This window comes from Dendropsophus ebraccatus, chromosome 4, assembly GCF_027789765.1.
Source record: "Dendropsophus ebraccatus isolate aDenEbr1 chromosome 4, aDenEbr1.pat, whole genome shotgun sequence".
Classification (NCBI taxonomy): domain Eukaryota; kingdom Metazoa; phylum Chordata; class Amphibia; order Anura; family Hylidae; genus Dendropsophus; species Dendropsophus ebraccatus.
In genome coordinates this window covers 101,831,030-101,848,175 of record NC_091457.1, presented here as the reverse complement: position 1 = coordinate 101,848,175, position 17,146 = coordinate 101,831,030, and the positions used below count along the sequence as shown (strand labels likewise).

General features: G+C 44.5%; 1 long non-coding RNA gene across 1 annotated transcript; it reads left to right on the top strand.

Annotated features, from left to right (window-relative positions):
* Positions 1-1,255: 1,255 nt before the first annotated feature.
* LOC138789819 (uncharacterized) lies at positions 1,256-2,512 on the top strand. Its single transcript, XR_011362799.1, has 3 exons — positions 1,256-1,318; positions 1,648-1,739; positions 2,351-2,512. It is a non-coding gene; the product is annotated as an uncharacterized lncRNA (long non-coding RNA).
* Positions 2,513-17,146: the final 14,634 nt, after the last annotated feature.

The following is a 17,146-nucleotide window of genomic DNA, read 5'->3' as shown; positions in this document are numbered from 1 at the left end:
CAGTACAGGATGGGACCAGGTCAGCATGTCACTTCTGACTGGTTCTTTATTTGGGTGCCCCCCATGATCAGTTCTATTGGGCCACAAGTACCTCAGTCCCTCACTGGGGCCTGCACAGACTACATTACAGTCCTTTAGTGGGCCTTGGCATCTGTGCTGCGCTGTAGGGCCTTCCCAAGAAACCAGGACACATGTACCAGATACTCGGGTGTACATAGGTGTGCACCTTCAAGGCAGAAAGGTGGAGAAATGAATAGGTTATGGGGGCCCAAACTCATTTTTTGCACAGGGGCCCTTTGCAGTCTGTGTCCGCCCCTGACACTGGACTAGTATCAGGTTGTCTTTAACAATGAAGTCAGTTTGAGATCCAACAACAGTTGGGTTGGAGTATGGTGCCTTGTGAGCAATTCGATTTTGCATTGCTGTGGAGCAACACATTGCCCCAACTGCTAGTGTGAGGATCCCAAGAGCCATTGCATACGATAGATAGTCATTTATAGTAGTGATACAAGAAACAGTAACAGATCAGTGATACGTACAGGACATCCTGCGGCCATGTGTTGCGTCTCATTGCAGGGCTTTAAATTGGCGTTTTTAGCAGGAAAATGCTCGCCTGCATGGTTGCCAGATTTATCCCTAATTAAGTATTTGTGGCGAGCCATTTTTGGCATTCTACGACTGTACAGAATCTACAGGCAAGCTGCATCTGTGGTCAAATGTGCTGTAGGATACTATACAGAACCTGTATGCCTCCTTTCCCAACCATATCTCAACTTGTATCCGAACTAGAGGTGGCCTAACGGTACTAAAGCCTCCTTACAGTTTTCACCAATAAACTTATCCTTTCGTGCTATCAATGTAATCATGTTCATAGATCATCATTGCATTCACATATAGTGACGTTTATAGTAAAATATATAAAGTGTCATTTGATTACAACAACTCCTCATTGGAATGTTATTTTTTTTGTTAATGAGTATACAGTATTTCACTGCTGAGCCGCTGTATCTAAACTGTGCATGTGTTAAGTTGTCTACTGAGCTACTATATCTATTACTGGGCATTTATTTTGTAAGGGTGGTTTGATAAGTGTTGGTTTTCATAACACTTGAGATTCCAGAGTTTATTTCCCAAGGTCTTTGTGCCTTTCTTCATGCTAGGTGTCCTTGGGAGTGTGGACACTGGAGGGCGGGGGCAGTGTGTGGAGCAGTGCAGTGTCTATCATACACAGCTCCTAAAGCTACATATTGTTTCAGGCAACGCTGGAGCAACAGTTGGTGTCGCCTACCTTCAAATGGCTGATAACAGGGAACAATAGGTTTGTTGCTACTTCTCTTCTTTGCTTCCAAAAGGTGATTAATAAATAATTCTAGACAAATATATTTTCTATAACATTTAGTCTGGTCCCTCACATCACCCCCTCTCATCTATTTCAGAGGTAGTGTCCCTTTCAGATGAAGATAAGCAGAAAAATGTTTTCACAATGTTGCAGGTTTACAGTAAAGTGCAGAGGTCACATGACAGGAGGCACAAAACTTACTGACCCCTCTTCCTCCCTCCCCTGGGGGTGTGATGTTCTGCAGCCCCCACTCCTTTCCTTATGGTTGATGGCAGTACAATAACCCCACACCCCTTTTTTCTCCCCAGGAATCAAGTCCTGTGGCCCCCTATACGCCTCCCTGTCGTAATCTATGCATCTGTGTTCCTGATTATAGATAAAGAGCCTAATGAAACAAGAGGTGAGCAAATGAAAGAAGCCACCTCACAGGTTTGCATTGCAGTACTCTTTCCAATGCCACAGATTTTTGGGTGAATTTATTAATAATCAGCAAATAGTTCTTGGCACTTATATTTTACAGCAACAAATTTCCCAATATTTATTTATAATATTATATTATATTATATTATAATATTTATTTATAATATTTTCCCAATATTTATGGTAATGCCAACCATGTTTGGCGTGGGCGCCACCGTGGCGCAATCAGTAATCGTGAATGTCACGGTGACCATGAGTGGACAGATGGTGGCTGGTATTTTTCCCTTGCCCTCCCTCAAACGTTTGCTCTCAGCTGTTTAAGAGGGTGCGGCCATGTGAGTTGAGAACAGAGGCCATATTGTCCCAAGAACAGATTCTTCATAATTTCCACAGCCGCCTGATAAGGTCACACCCGCGTATGCCAAATCTGCAGTGTTCTCAGATGAAATAAGATGAAGGAGGGGTATGGGTCAACAGGGCTGCCGATGGGCAAAAATAAATCAGGGAGTTTAGTTTGTAATGCATAAAATGTCTGTGATTTTTTTTGATGTTGGGATGATTATGCAAGTTACTACAACTCTTATCATACAGGCAATGCTACTGAGATCTGGCACTAAGGAAATTAGAAAAGCTGGGTGATCAACCATTACGGACACTTTCCCTGCTACAATAGGAGTTGCCCAGCTTTCTCAGAACCTGCTCCTCATAAGAAGATGACTTCTCTTTCTTGGAGAATTAAATGAAAATTTAATTAAAAATCATGACATTTACTGTGAACTTTCTGTCTGTTGTGGCAACCTCCCATATCTAGTGGCTTCCCTGCTGGGGTGGGTACAGGTCTGAATATAAGGAGGAGACCCCCTGCTAAGGGGTTGGTACAGGTCTGAATGTAAGAAGGAAACCCCTATAGGAGGTTATCCCCTGCTGTGTGTGTGTGTGTGTGTGTGTGTAGTGACATGCTCAGAGGCCCTGGCTGGGAAACAAGGAGTTGAGCAGTGTACTATACTGTGTACAACCCCCCAATCTTTGTTGCTTTTGTTTACCTATTCAGTCCTCGGAAATGTCAGTATTGTTTGGTTCTTGGCAGCCAGTCATATCCATTGTTTGATGCGGCGGCTTGGTATTGTCCTATGTTCTACACTAACATTGTCAACACATCTGGACACAGGAAATTACTACTTTTAGGAAGAAAATAGTGACTGTGAACTAAACACATAGAATCACAGTGACTGACACAGGTGCGGATGACAGCTGAGTGACATCTCCAGTGGAAAGAGAGATAACAGCCATTTGTGATGTTGCCCAAGTTGGAAAAAGAGAACACAGAAATGGCTACAAAAACATGGCCACTTTTCCCCTACTGTTGTCTCCAGTTCAGGTGCGGTTTGCAATTAAGCTCCATTTACTTTAATGGAACTGAGTTTCAAAACCCCACCCAATCTGGAGACAACGGTAGGGGGAAAGTGGCCATGTTTTTGTAGCGCTGGATAACCCCTTTAATGCATTTCCAGTCTAAGAATACACAGAATACACAGTGATGACTGTTCATTACTTTGCTTCATCAAGATACAGCTTTGAGCAGTGACCCTAACTCAGCTGCCTTACCCATTGGATCAATAAGGAATATAAAGTATGGCATTCACCAATTAGGAGTGAAAACTGTATTTCATAATGGGTTAAAAAGCTTAGCAGGTTGGGCTAGGACTCCAGTGAAGCTGTTTGGCTAACAGCAATTTAGCTATGTGAATAACGATTTCTCAAGCCTTTGCCATACCTCTTCATTTGCTTGTCTATGCATTATCCATTGGAGTCGAAATTGTATCTACTGTCTTTTTGGAATATCAGATTGCTGTACTCTCCCTTCCCCATGCTTTGCATTGCAGCAGTGTGGTGTACACTCGACCGGTCACTTGCTAGCTGGTAACATGTGACACCACTTCTATGGTGGTTGGTCAGAATATAGCTGAGCCAGATGTTAGATTGTCGTGACGCCAGTGCTGGTTGGGCACACAGGTATGGTGGCACACTTGCTTTTATTTTTGGTAGACTGGCTATACCCTTTCCCCTGTGGTCAGTAACCTGCTGGGCTGTTTGGGGGTCCCTTGGGTACTTATCACGGTGGTAAGGAGTGAAGTTATGACCCACATGGACTATTGGTACTGCCACCCACAGAAGGGGGAGATGACCCAAGGAGGATGCAATGACTGTGTAGGTGCTTAATGAATAACCACTAAGTCCAATTAGAATAAATAAACTTCTTTACCACAGGAAGGCCTAATACAGTGATATACAGTAGGATCTTGACTTGATAATATCCTTGAATCTTTAGCAACCCGATCTGTGCTGGGAGTTTAGAGAGAGGTATAGTCGTGCTGAGAGGTAGAAGAGGGTTAGAGAAGTAGAAAGGAGGATGTCGAGAGAGTCCCAGTCCAGGGTAGAAATGTGCTCTGCCTGAACTTTAGGAGAATAAGTAGAGTACTTGAGAGTAGGGAGAATACTTGTGCTCGTGTTTTGACTCTTAGGTCTTGGCACCACCTATTGCCCACCAGTGTTGGGTGACCCGTCCTAGAGGTTTACACAAGCCCCAGACCTTGTTACCTGGGATGAGCAGACTGGTCAGAGTTCTCTGATGACACCCGCACTGTCAGAAGCCAGGGCCCTCCTTGGCTATGACAGGGACCTTTCTGGCTTGCATCCTTCCTCTACAACAGCCAGAGTAAGACTCACTAAGGTGTGGCTACACTTCCTCTCCCCATGTGACTTCCTTCTACAGCGTTTGTAAGGTGTGCTGTGCAAATATCCTAAAAAAATGACCCTTTAGTTACATCCAGCTGTGCAATACTTAGGTACACAATATACATACTAGTGGCAGAACTTAGGTACTACTTCATTACCACTTTTACTTTGAAGAACAGACTTTTGCGAGGGGTGTAAAGAGTAGAAACACCCATGGTGGGACACCACAGTAGTCCTGGGATTGCAGCTCTCTGTTAACATTAGGAAGGAAAGCAGAGAATCAGAGCAGTGTCAATAAAAAAGTTCCTGAGTAGAGATGAGCGAATTTATGGCATTAAAGAAGTGTCGGCTTGTCAAGCTACTACTCTTGAACTTCACGCCGGGTGCTTGGAAAAGCTGGATGCAGTCCTGGGAAACTTCTCTCAGGACTGCGTCCAGCTTTTTCAGGCACCCATAGCAGAGTTAAAGTGCTCTGCTTCATTAATACTGTAAATTCGCTCATCTTTAGTCCTGAGGATGGGAACGGTGGTCTAATGTCACTAGTACAAAGGTTTTACAGACTCCTGCCATAAACATCTTGGATTTTTATCCTGACTGCTCTGGCTGAGGCTTATCTCTCCAAAAACAAAGGTGTCGGGAAGGGTTTTTTCATCATGCCGACCCCTATCTCCACTGACATCATCTAGTGGACAGTTGGGGGAATCCCATACACCTTATACAGGTAGCCAACCTGCAGCCAGTGGCAACTACAGCTGACAAAAGTATAAAGAGTATGGGGATCTTTAGTCTATTACTGGGGTCAATCCTGTTTACTGAGGTCCATCTCTGTTTGTGGCTCCTTGCTCTGGCTTAAGTCCCTATTCCACAGAACGATTATCTGCCGTATACGGAGGCAACGATCAGTCAACATTGTTCATGTCGGCTGATCATTGAAATCGTATGTCTTTCAACATATTGAAAGACAAACGACTTATATAGCAGCGATCTGCTGTCGTCGCATCGTGGAATAGGAGCAGCGGCAGCAGACCGCCGCTATATTCTATAGGCTGCCCGGACGATCAATGATCACCCGGGCAGCCCCTGCGCAGCTTTCTCAGGCCCTCCCTGGACTCACAGTGCTCGTTTGCTTCTCAGAGTCGGGCCGTGGAGTATGGCCTTTATAGAGGGGCTCAGATGGGCTACGTGATAAATCAGATTGGGGACATCTATAGAAGTGTACAGGGGGTGTTCTGAGCGTAGTCTAATCGTACTGTAACGTTTCTCTAATGTGTTCTAACTGTAGTTCATGGAGTTCGTGTCACATGTAGAGCCCCCACCTCCCCCTCCAATTACAGAACACAAAACAACATGAAGAACAATTAGGCCAGGATGAGTGACCCCTTATTGTGGAATTGTGAATGTGTCCCATATGGACTACCCAGCAGTCCCCACCACGCATCTAGCCTTCTATTGTGCCCTACTCTGTCTAAATCTCCTCTATCCTCTGTAAAGCGGAAGAAACTAAAGTGTATTGGCAGAGATTTATCACAACTGGACCAGAATCAGGTCAGAAGCAGGTTAGATTTACAGGATTTTCCTATGTGGAATGGAAAATATGAGAACAAAGGGAAGGAAATTTGGCAGCTGCAGAATCCGGATACTGATGAAGAGAGATACCAGGGAGTAAAGCTGGTTATATATTAGAGACTTCAGATGGACATTTTCTAAGTGACGTGTAGTTCGTGGTTGGTCTGACAAAAAAGCCATACATTATAACAATTCAAACAAAACAACTAATCGACTTGTACCATGATTTGTTTTCATTTACGGGCAGCACAAAGACCACTTGGCCTGAGCAACTTTTCCACACAACCTGTTTGCCGAAACAATCCAACATGGCAGATCAACTTTTTGACAGATATTGGCCATCTGTTGGAAATGAAAAGATTCTGTGTTTTTTTTTTTTTTTTTTTTACAAAATCTCTAGTCTACCACTAACTTTAGATCCACACATCCAGTACCCAAACAATTTCTAAGTACATTCATCAATATTTGTCTGCTAAATATGAAACATGTTGGCAGCGGGTCTAAAGGCCCTATTACACAGGCAGATCAGGAGGAGCAAGTAAGTACCCACTTGTCAGATCAGTGCTCGCTGGATCCTTGTTCCCCGCTCGCTGCTGATGCTATTACACGTGCTGACAGCGAGCAGGTAAGAGTGGGCAGGGGGCTGCAGGGAGCTGCGGGAGGGGCTACCCGGATGATCTTTAGATCCTATAGGAGATAGTGGTGGTCTGCTACCTCCACTCCTTTTGCACGGAGCGACAGCTAGCAGACCATTGTTATCATTGAAGTTTTTTCAACATGTTGAAAGAGAAGGATCAGCCAACATTGTGCATGTTGGGTGATCGTTGCCTTTTCACAGTAGCTATTACACCAAGCGATTATCGGCTGGAACGGCCGATAATCAGCCAAATACAGCCGATAATTGCTTGTTGTACTAGGGCCTTGAGACCTGATGTTAACTTATGATGCGATCTTAACTTTTCACTTGTCTGAGTGATATGTCAAATGTGTGTGTGTGTGTGTGTATATATATATATATATATATATATATATATATATATATATATATGACAATAACACTGTCCATAGCTATGACTAAGGATGCATAACCTGAAATGTGTAAGACGCTTGGGGTACTTTTCCTGTGTGCCAGGCATTTAAATATGCCTAAATAATATATTAAGTTTTTATTAAATATCCTGGTGCCAGATCCAGGGATTTAATACTGATTGCAAGACCAGGACTGTGTTTACCACATGGTGTTTCCAGGTACAGGTGTTTGAAGTCCCAGATCTGGTGAGCGGTTTATTATGTTTCTTGTAATAATGCCCCCTCCCTCAGTGGGTAGGTAATGGTGTCTTTACACAGGCAGATTTATCTGACTGATTTTGGAAGCCAAAACCAGGAATGGATTTGAAAAAAAGGAGAAATCTCAGTCTTTCCTTTATGACCCGTTCCCTGTTTATGGTCTTTTCCTGGCTTTGGCTTCAAAAATCTGTCAGATAAATCTGCCTGTGTAAACGCACCATTAGCCTTTCCTACACACACCTTCCTCATTGTGGCTTGGTGGCAGCATCATGCTGTGAGAATGTGCTTCTTCAGCAGGTACAGGGAAACGAGTCAGAGTTGATGGAAAAATAGACGGAGCTAAATCCGGGGCAAACCTGGAGGAAAACCTGTTAAAAGCTGCAAAAGACTTGAGACTGGGGCAGAGGTTTACCTTCTGGCAGGATAACAACCCTAAACATACAGCCAGAGCTACAATGGCATGGTTTACATCAAAGTGTGGTGTCCCACCATGGATGTTTCTTGTCTTTACACCCTTGCAAAAGTCTGTACTTCAAAGTAAAAGTGGTAATAAAGTAGTACCTAAGTTTTGCCACTAGATGTCGCTAGTATGTATATTGTGTACCTATGTATTGCACAGCTGTAGGTAACTAAAGGGTTATTGTTTCTAGGATCTGTGCACCAATGGGAGCTCTCTCTCTTTTATACCTATTTATACTCACAGCACACGTTACAGATACTGTAGGAGGAAGTCACATGGGGAGAGGAAGTGTAGCCACACCTTAGTGAGTCTTGCTTTTGTCTCCATAGAGGACAGAAGCACAGGAGACACCTTAGCACTCTTTTCTTGAAAGCAGCACTTCTGTACACTATGCAGTGCTGATCGCACACCTAGAGATGACAAGTCAGGGATCACCCCAACCCCTGCCGAAAACCAGTCTAAAAGTGCAGGACAGTATCCTGAAGACTGTGCAGACTGTGCATGTACATGCAATCTACTCCCCCCAGGTATCAGTAATTAAAGACTAGAAAGACTGTAAGGGCGGGTTCACACTACGGAATTCTCGCGGACAATGTCCGCGGAATTCCGTCAGCTGTCCGTCCGCACGGGCAGGCGCTTTTCCGCCGGCTCCATAGACACCATTCTATGGGCCGGCGTATTCCGCGATCCGCCAAAAGAAGTGACATGACACTTCTTTCAGCGTATAGCGGAATACGCCGGCCCAAAGAATGGTGTCTATGGGGCCGGCGGAAATGCGCCCTTTTGTGTGGGCGGACAGCTGACGGAATTCCGTGGACATTGTCCGCGAGAATTCCGTAGTGTGAACCCGCCCTAAGACATGAAGTTGGATGCAGATTCCGTGGCATACTGTGGGCAGGCCCCTTGAGTTTAAGAGACTGAACATAGTGAAGTATGTTGTGGTATATGTTGGCATGCTTTTTTGACAGGTTTCCAGCTATATACTATTACAATTAGAGATGAGCGAACCTCGAGCATGCTTGAGTCCATCCGAACCTGAACTTTCGGCATTTGATTAGCGGTGGCTGCTGAAGTTGGATAAAGCCCTAAGGCTATGTGGAAATCATGGATATAGTCATTGGCTGTATCCATGTTTTCCAGACAAACTTAGAGCTTTATCCAAGTTCAGCAGCCACCGCTAATCAAATGCCGAATCTTCGGGTTCGGATCGTCTTGAACCCGAACCCAGTTCGCTCATCTCTAATTACAATGTGATGCAAATCTAGACTAAAAACCACAACAGAATGCAATAGCAGGCAAATTGATAGGATGCTACTAGAGATGAGCGAACCTCAAGCATGCTCGAGTCAATCCGAACCCGAACTTTCGGCATTTGATTAGCGGTGGCTGCTGAAGTTGGATAAAGCCCTAAGGCTATCTGGAAAACATGGATATAGTCATTGGCTGTATCCATGTTTTCCAGACAACCTTAGAGCTTTATTCAAGTTCTGCAGCCCCCGCTAATCAAATACCGAACCCGGTTTGCTCATCTCTAGATGCTACAAATCACATTGAGATACTGTTGAAATTATTCACATAGACATTGACCTGCAGTGAAGATTTTAAAGGGAACCTTTCATCTATGTTATGCTGCCCTCGCTGACAGATGCACTGCTTACAAGGGTCTGTCCCCAGCGGAAGAGCAGACTATACACATAGCTGGGTAAAGTTGTAGGCAGGGTAAGTACCCCCCACCTAGCTGGCTCAAGGAGGGGCAATTGCTAGTGATTGCAGATTCCCAGTGCTTGCTCTTGTCTACATGAAGCCTTAAAGCGACTCTGTACCCACAATCTGTCCCCCCCGAAACCATTTGTACCTTCAGATAGCTGCTTTTAATCCAAGATCTGGCCCGGGTCCGTTTGGCAGGTGATGCAGTTATTGTCCTATAAAACAACTTTTAAACTTGCAGCCCTGTGTCAAACTGCCGTGGCCTAGATAGTTTGTGCATTAGGCTGGCACAACCTCTCTGTCCCTTCTCCCTGCCCTCTTCATCGTTAGGAATGCTTCAGGCAGATTTTCTACTATTCATCACCTGTGTCAGCATGGCACATGGGCTGGATCGTTAAGGCACCTGTGCAATGTTCAGACAGGAGAAAATGTTCTAGGGGCATTCATAATGATGAAGAGGGGGGGGGGGAGGTATGGAGGGGTGGTGCAAAGTTAGGACGCAGATATTCTAGGCCACAGCCATTTGACACAGGGCTACAAGTTTAAAAGTTGTTTTTTAGGACAATAACTGCATCACCTGCCGAACGGACTCCAGGACTGATCTTGGATTAAAAGCAGCTTTCTGAAGGTACAAGTGGTTTGGGGGGGAAAGATTGTGGGTACGATTGTGAGTCGCTTTAAGCAGCATAGCACTTCTCTGCCCTGGCTTTGCATAAGAGGGGGTACTGTTGATGAGGGAGCAGAGAAGAGGTAAGTATGTAGTGTTCATTAATTTTTTTGTCTACCTACTGGGGGCACTCTATCTACTGGGGGGCACTATCTACTCTATCTACCAGTTGGACACTTTGGGTAGAGTTAAGGTAATGATGATGTTGGAATAAGTGCAGAAACTAACAGATTTTGTTGATACGACAGATTTTGTGGATACGAGTCATGGACAGGAGAAGTTGTCATGGCGGTCTGTGCTGGACTAAGAAAATAAAGTCAGCTGTCAGCTGTCAGGACTTGTAGCTGTTAGGCTGCCGTCACACACAGAAAGCTTTTTTTTTTTAGAACTACCACTGCAGTTTTAAAGCCAAAACCAAGAATGAATTCAAAAGAAATGTGAACTATATCTCTTCCTGTTGGATCCACTTCTGGTTTTGGCTCAAAAACTGTAGCGGCAGTTTTTCAAAAACCTGCTGTGAGAGAGCAACCTAATACAGATGCAAAATAGGTGGTTGTATAATGCCTATGTTAAAATGGCTTTAGGCTGGGTGCACATATAGGAAAATCATGAAGGTCCTGCACTTTTTTTACGTCATTCTAGTGCAAATTTTAGGTCAAATTTGTTGTTCCCCAAATATTCGCAAATGATGCTACTTTTGAAACACAGCTGAATGATAATCCATCTTTCATTAGACGCAGCAGCTGAAGTCAAGTCTATGAATTGTGACAATTTGACGTAGCTGCATCATTTTGCACAGGTAGACTATAGTCTACATCACGTCTGCTGTCTGCTTTCGGAAAGCAGGTTAAACTTCTGTTTTTGCGCATCTGTACAATGCATCTAACTTATAAGTCTGTACAACAATTAAATAAGCCAGTCGCATGATCTAAAAATACAGTGTATTTTTGGGCCTTATTTTAGTTGTTAGTTTTAACAAAACCAGGACTGAAACAGACACAGAAAAGGAGGCAGATTATACCACTATAGTTTTCTGTTCTTGTCAGTTTTACTCCTGGTTTTGGTAAAAATACTGTGTGTGCTTTCAGAATCAGATAGCAATGATACATGAACTGAGAGTCTTATGTATCAGCCCATCCGTGTTAAGGAACAACGGGTTCGGACATGTTTGCTGGAGCACCAGTGTTGTATTTGGCTGCAATATGACTGTGCTCTGTCTTCATCACAACGATTCTTGATAACATCTTTCAAACCCCTTTCGTTGATGCACTGTTTATAAGATAGATATCTCTATAATACAGGGGCCATTTTTCTGATTTTCTGTTTTTCAACACTTTCAGGGTAGAATTTATGGCGAATGCCATCTGCCATACGAACAGCTATTTCAGCCCGTAGAGGTGCCCAGTCCAGTATTCACTAATATTAAGTACAATACACTGTGAGGGGGAGTTCACCTTTGACAAAAGTTTTTGCACGAGCCTTTTCCTAAAGATGGATAGAGGTTTAGTGGGAGGGTCAGGATCTATCGCTACCTGAAATATTTACTATCATTTATATCAGTTACGGTCATGCATTACCAAATTCTATGCAAAGATGCATTGCAGATGTCACTCTGGCTTTGATTATGAAAGTCTGACTTAAATTCGCCCCTGTGTCTGCCAGACTCCCATTGCTTGGTCACCAATGACATCATTCAGAAATTCTCAAGTTTTCAGATTTTCACTGCTCTGGTGTTATCAATTAGATCAGTGTCTAATGTTGGTGAAGGTGATGGTTGTCCCTATATAATATCTTGCTGGTTAGGGGGTCACAGAGGTGTTCTGTCGTTGTACATTGTGTGTCCACAATCCACTACAATGTGAGCAGCCCCAGCTTGTCTGTAGAATGGTGCTGATATCTGAGGTGTAAAGGCCCCATCAGCTGGTGTCAAATGTATCGGATCCCTCCCCCATCACACACAGCAAGTTCTGCATTTATCACACGGCAAACATTAGGCCCTCATCTCATCACTTCAATGGTTCCAGCTCTTCAGATGCTTATCTTAAGGGCTGACTTCTCACACAATGATGCAACGTAAGGAACAATCCTGACTTCTGTCACCATCCACTGCACAGATATTAAATCATTGATTGAGTTTTAATTTATGCTTTTTTTCTGATTTGTATATTTCCACCAGGATTTCAGTTTCTTAGCTGCTCAGGTTTATCCAGGTAGCAGCAGCCATCACATTATTCCAGCTTCAGATTCCCATAGACTCCAGGATAAATGGGTACAGGAATGTGTGAGGAGGAGATGGTGTTATGCCTCCCCCCTCCCCCCTCCCGCCTTCCCTCAGGAATGTACAGACTCAGCCTCCAACAGAGGAGATCAGCTCCTTCCAGGAGCTCTGCCATCTACAGTGGTGTTTATGGCAGAGCTGTCCTTACAGAGAAGAGACTTTTATGTAATAGACTAGAGGCATGTACACCTGAACTCAAGCTCAATTTGCACTAAAATCCTGGTGTAAATGCTTTATACCATATTTATGTGTTCAACACTTTTTGCAGATTGCTCGAAATTTGACTTAGCAGGAAAAAGGCTTAAAGAACAAAAATAAAATACTGGTGTCAACCAATACGCACTAAAGGGAATTAAACGATAGGTAAAGCAAGTAGATCCGCCTTCATATGCAAAAAAAAAAAAAGAGGCAAAAACAGGGAATCGCTTCCCACTACCAGCAGGTGTTATTGTAGCGAGTATAGAAGCTAGTATAGATTTCAAAAGAACAGTGCCTGATTTCTTAAGATGTGTGTATCTCCTTTAAAGTGACTGTACCACCAGGCCCAGGCTGCAGCACTGGAGGCGGGCCGACCTACCCGCTGTGGGAAGAGACCCTAGCCCCTCCATTAGAATCAATGGAACCCTATCATAGAGGGGCTAGGGTTTCTTCCCACTAAGGGTGGGTCGGCCCGCCTCCAGTGCTTCTGCCTGGGCCTGGTGGTACAGTCACTTTAAAGCGACTCTGTACCCACAATCTGATCCCCCAAACCACTTGTACCTTCGGATAGCTGCTTTTAATCCAAGATCTGTCCTGCGGTCCATTTGGCAGGTGATGCAGTTATTGTCCTAAAAACAACTTTTAAACTTACAGCCCCGTGCCCTACGGGCGTGGCTTAGAATATCTGTGCGCTAACTTTGCACCACCCCTCCGTCCCTCCTCCCCACCCTCTTTATCATTAGAAAGGCCACTGGAACATTTTCTCCATGCTGAACATGTGCTTAACAGTCCAGCCCATGTGCCGTGCTGACACAGCTGATGAGTAGGAGGCAATCTGCCTGGAACATTCCTAATGATGAAAAGGGCGGGGAGGAGGGACAGAGAGGTTGTGCCAGCCTAAAGCATACACAATGTAGGCCACTCCCGTAGGGCACGGGGCTGCCAGTTTAATCGTTGTTTCACAATCGCGCTGAGGCGGCACTTCGCTACGACCACTGAATGGCTGAGCTGCCTTGAGATGTCACGTCTCAAGCCGCAGCTCAGACCAGGAAGCGGCCGCGGGACGGGAGTACAGGGCGTCGCGATCAGGGAGCCAACGCTTGAACCAGGGAGGCAAGTGACCGGAAGCCTTCTATTTCCACCCCCTCCCCGGCCATACACGGATTATACAGCTGGCCCGGAGTACCCCTTTAAGCTTATATGTACGGTCTACATTCATACTGCATACATTTTAAATAAAATCTATAGAAAACTTGTAGAAAGCCTACTATTTCTGTCTCTCTCTCTGTATAGGTCTATAAACATCTTCAGAACTACAAACTACATAATATACACTGTATACATAATATATGTGCACACACACATAACACAGACACAAACACGCAAACACACCAACATACAGACACAAGCAGATTACACACACACACACAGATAACACTCACATGAACAGAAACATGATATAGATGTACAAACACTCACACTCAATGACTTATGTACAAATACACACACACACACACACACACACACACACACACTCACACACACACTGACTTTTTATGCAGGAAGCTCCAGGGGTCCACTAGTCTCCATCTTCACTGTCTCCTCTTCCGTGCAGGCTGCAGCCCTCCCCCTTCTCCCCAGCACCGACTCCACACACAGCAGCAGGAGGGGGGAGACATGACTGCAGGAGGATGGAGGGGGCCCTGCTGCTGCTTCTCTGTGCAGCTTTCTCCATGTTCCTGCTGCCACACGTGTGGGCTCCTGACAGGCAGGAAGAGAGACACTCCGGGAGCTGATCAGGACCGGACCGTTCCATTAACAGTGCAGGGGGAGCCCATGAGTTTACAGTAGTTGTGGGAAAGAACATGCGCTACTGCCGTTCTTTCATCATTAGAGCAGCGTGGAAGGCAGCAGAGGGCCTCTAAATTCCCCGATCATAGGGAGATCCTGAACATTAGGCCCACCTCTAGCTCTGGGCCCTTTAAGGGGGGGGGGGGGGGGGGGGGCCCACCGGGGGATCCCCCGGCCCCCCGTTGGCCCAGTCCAAGCCTGGGTCAGATTGTGGGTACAGAGTCGCTTTAACTAAATTGGCACAGTCTTTAAGTGTCACCTAAATTTTCTTTTACTGATTTGAGTCAGACACGAAAGAAATGTTCTCTTATTCTAATGTTTTTATTTTCTGACTAATTTTTTTTTTATTTCACTTTGTTATACATTGTTATGGGGCAGCCATATTGCCTAGGCTGTTATTAAAGGGGAACTCCAGGTAGAGGTTAATAAAAAGCCTGCTGCAAAAGCATATATCATTGCTTACCTGCCTATCCCAGTTTTGAAACTACCAAAAATCCATTTGCTTTTTTTTGGCCCTCCAGCTGTTTTAAAACTACAATTCCCATCATGCCGGGACAGCCAAAGCCAGGCATGATGAAACTTGTAGTTTTGCAACAGCTGGAGTTTGACATCCCTGTTCTATATTGTGTGGTTGTACTTCCTAGTTGAGCAGTTGCACAGTACTACAGGTTCCAGAATGCAATGCTTTCCCTCAGCTTTTTACCACAGTCTCCCACCCTGCCCATTCCCCGCCCACATCTGTTGCAGAATATCTAGGTTGTGTTCACACATTGCAGTTTCATTGTGTTAATTATTTGCAGTACTTTATCATTTCATTGTGGTCCCATTCACACAGCACGCTGTTATTAACTATAAAGTCAATTTTGGAATAAAGAACATCTTGAATTTTTTTTTATCTCCACGCTCATAATATTATCAAGCATCTTTAATCTTTGAGGTTGAGCCTCACAATAAGGACTTTATCCGATATTATCTTACAAGGGATATACGGTTTATGCCTCGTTTTTTTTTCCAGGTGGGATTAGCAGTGCCAGCTCTGATCCTCTCACTGTTTAGCATCTTTTTTGTGAACACGCTGCGGTACTGCAATGACACTCCAAGCCATAATTTCTCTGCAGGGTTTTGCACAATCAGTGAAGTAGCAGCAGCTGCTTCTGGCTGGTCAGCAAACACACACAATGTAAGACAGAAGCATTTTATCTTTTGTCTCCTAAGGGTAGGTTCACAGTACGGAATCCGCACGGATAAATTCTGGCGGCCAGAAAGCAGAAAGGGGAGCAGAAAGCAGAGGGAGCAGGAGACAATGTGCATTACCAGAGAGGCCATTTTTCTTCACTTCCTGGATTTCAATTAGCTACCAGTGTGGCAGAACCGGACAGATATGGTAATACATTGTATAGACACATCTATATAACTTTAAATGTACTTTTAACCCCTAGACGACCCAGGACGTAGAGTTACATCATGGAAGTCTGTCACCAGACGACCCTGGACGTAACTGTACGTCCTGGGTGGTTCTCCCGCTATGAAGCGCGCTCCGGAGCGGAGCGCGCTTCATAGGAGGTGGGGGCCGGCTGCAGTGAGCAGCCGAGACCTCACCGGTAATGACACGCTGCAGCGATCGCGCTGCCGCGTGTCATTAACTCCTTAAACGCCGCAATCGCGGCCTTTAAGTGTAAGTGACAGGGGGAGTCCCCTGTCACTTACTGATCGGGACCCCCGCAGGCACACTGCCTCCCGCAGGCACATCGTTGAAACGGACCGCCGGAGGTCTCTCACCTGCCTCCGTGCGGTCCGATCGGCGATCTGCTACACTGAGCCTGCACAGGCAGGCTCAATGAGCAGATTGCCGATAACACTGATCAATGCTATGCCTATGGCATAGCATTGTACAGCGTGAGCAATCAAACTAGTGTATGTAAAAGTCCCCCAAAGGGACTTCAAATGTGTAAAAAAAAAAAAAAAAAAAAAAAGTTCAAAACACTAAACACACTACCCCAAAACCCCTCCCCCAATAAAAGTTGAAATCACCCCCCTATCCCATTATATAAATAAAACATATAAAAATAAATAAATAGATAAACATATAATATACCGTAGCGTGCGTAATTCTCCGATCTATTAAAATATAACAAGCGTCATTGCGAACGGCGTACACGAAAAGAGGGAAAAAAAGTGCGCGGATTACCGATTTTATGTTACATTATATATTAAAAAAAACGTCCGCTCTTCACAAATATGGTATTAATAAAAACTAGAGATCATGGCGGAAAAAATGACACCCCATACAGCCCCGTAGGTGAAAAAATAAAACAGTTATAAGCGTCACAATAGGCCCATTTTATTAATAATTAATTGCCAAAAAATAGGATTTCATAAAAAAAAAATATATATAACATTAGAGAATCTGTGTAACCTGCATATGGTTGTGTTCGTATCAATGAAGAAATCCTGGCACTCGCAGCTGCAATTTCATAAGTGTAAATCTTTATTGCGTGAAAGCTGCACGCGTTCCGACCGCACAGGTCTTTATCTTTTGTTGTGCTGGTGGAGGTAGACATGTAGATCTTCACCGGGTGCTCGTATAAATATTTATAGCAAATACCAGAAGCACCGGCACTCCGGTCTCATCTGTGG